The sequence below is a fragment of the Olea europaea genome, unplaced genomic scaffold (assembly GCF_002742605.1).
Source record: "Olea europaea var. sylvestris unplaced genomic scaffold, O_europaea_v1 scaffold1814, whole genome shotgun sequence".
Taxonomy (NCBI): Eukaryota; Viridiplantae; Streptophyta; class Magnoliopsida; order Lamiales; family Oleaceae; genus Olea; species Olea europaea.
In genome coordinates, this window is record NW_019235893.1 from 28,787 (window position 1) to 31,200 (window position 2,414).

Genomic DNA, 2,414 nt, shown 5'->3' on the forward strand with positions numbered 1-2,414 from the left:
TGAACAAGCAGCGCCATTATCTCTTGAGAAACCAAAATGACTCCTTTTGCCTGAAGGGAGGCGTACATGGCTTCAGCTACTATGAAATGTTATGGCTTACAATTTGTACCTGAATTCCTTTTATATCTTCTTGTTCAGTTAATGCAAGAGCTCTTTCTCAATGAAACTCTATTTTTTAGTTGTCCGGCTATAAATTCTGCAGAATATTGGGAGTGGAATACTGGAATCTTGATATAATTTGGAAAAGAATACTGGTCCAAGACAATAAAATATGAAAAATATACATCTTTCGTATTTTTAAGATTAAACAAAGGGATTTGCTAATAAAAATGTTGATGGTACAACTGCACAATCGGACATGTTTTTTACACCTCTCGTTATTTGGGACATTATTCATCTTTTTGAGATTCATTACTCATTTTTATCTATTTGTTATTAAATAGCTTATATGCACGTCAGAAAGAAATTAAAATTGCACTGAGAAAGTCTTACATTAGTAATATTCACGAGATAAAAATCAAAAGGCCAGGAGTAAAAGGGAAAAAATCTGAAGTTTGTGTGTAGTGTAAATTGCAATTACTATACTCCATAAAGATATTATTCCCTTAACATCCAATGCACCATAGATAGAAAAATGCATTGGCATTAAGGAGAATATTCAATATTGCTCCACCTTCGTGTACAAAGTTGCATAATATCAAAAGAAGGATAAAGATGCCCCCAGGGCACATTCGAGTTGGTGGAACAATCACTTCGCTGGGACGCTGGAAGCAAGGGTGGGGAGTTCGATTCCTAGAGTTAACACTGGGAGCCATATGGAGAGGAAGCCATTGGTGTGAACAAACGCCCAGTGAGGAGAGCTCTCTTTGCGGAAGGAGTCCAAATGAGTTGTGGGAACCTGGGAGCCAATAAGGGCACATCCTGCGATTTACCTCCCTGAGCTGCTGAGGGGCCGGAAGTTCAGGGACAAGGATCTAGTCGGACGCAAGCGCGAACACCTTGTAAAAAAAAAAAAAAGGATAAAGATATTTGTACAAAATCTTGTTGACAAAATAGTGCACTCACTCTCAAAATTAGTGATCCCACGTGAATTTAAAAAATGTCGTCTTGTGGTTTCCACCTTCATTGTGAGTAGCAAGTAAGAGAGTATGTAAAAAAAAAATTTTGAACACGTGGCATGATCCATCAAAAGAATTATGCAACCTATTAATACGAAGCTGTCAAAAATAAGCCAAAAAGGAAGTATAAATATTGGTAGCCGTTATATGTACGTACCAGTAGATGACTTGGCGGTGGTCAGTGGTGGTTGAAGACATTGGAGACACCTACCCTGGAAGAGGCAAGAATTTTTATAGTTGTCATCGTCATCGTATGAAGTTTCGGGTATCTAGGGTTTAGGTTTAACGAGTTCGGCCCCGTCTTTGTTTGGACGTTTGTACTTCTTTCCCAATCTTTTCTGTTATTTCATTTGTTGCCATTAAATATAAAATTAAATAAAAAAACCTTAAATAAAATTAATTGTCCAGTTTAGTTGGGTAAGTAAATATTAGGGTCTTCAAGCTATAGTTGGGGGACGTATTTTACATTATTTAATATTTTGGCATTTTGGTATGATAATTTTGTTTTTTAAATATTCACCTTTTTGTTAAAGAGAGTTCGACACTCTTAATTTGATAGTATTCACATTATACCCGTAAATTGGTGTGTGTGTAAACTCGTGTCAAGTTAATTCTTTGTTGCTTCGAGTTTTAATTAATAATAATGAACATAATATTAAGCTCAAGAATCAAGATTCGGGTGGAAGAACGGGTACTTGCGTATAAGGAACGCTTGGATTGTTAAATTTCGAAAAAATTGGTGTAACTTTCACATACGGTGTGCATTTTGGACCCATAACCATATTTCAAAAAGCTCGCGTCGATACGGAACGAGGTTCTTGTGGAAGAACGAGCACTTGTGTTCACGAAAAGCTTGTACTGTCAGTTTTCGAAAAAATTGTCATAACTTTCTCATACGGTGTCCATTTTAGACCCATAACCACATTTCGAAAGATTAGAAACCATCAAGTATGTAAAAGAGAGAGAGAAAATCAAATAGCACAAAAAACAAACTCTGTATGATAGGAGCTAAAATCTCACGAATTGCAACTTGTGGGTATGCAAACTCCTTTGCATATATAAACCTCGTGAAGCAATTGAAAATTTTACTTTTTTGCGAAATTCCGAAACATGAGAACAAGAAAAGCACAAAGCACGTACAAGATATGAACGACAAATATGATACAAAACTTTCATAGTAGGGTGTTTCCCCTAACTTTAATGTGACATTTTAAACATAATTGAATGAATGAAGCTCATATGGCAGGATGGTGCCGTTAACTTGCTGTATTATTCTCAACATAATTGAGTGAATCA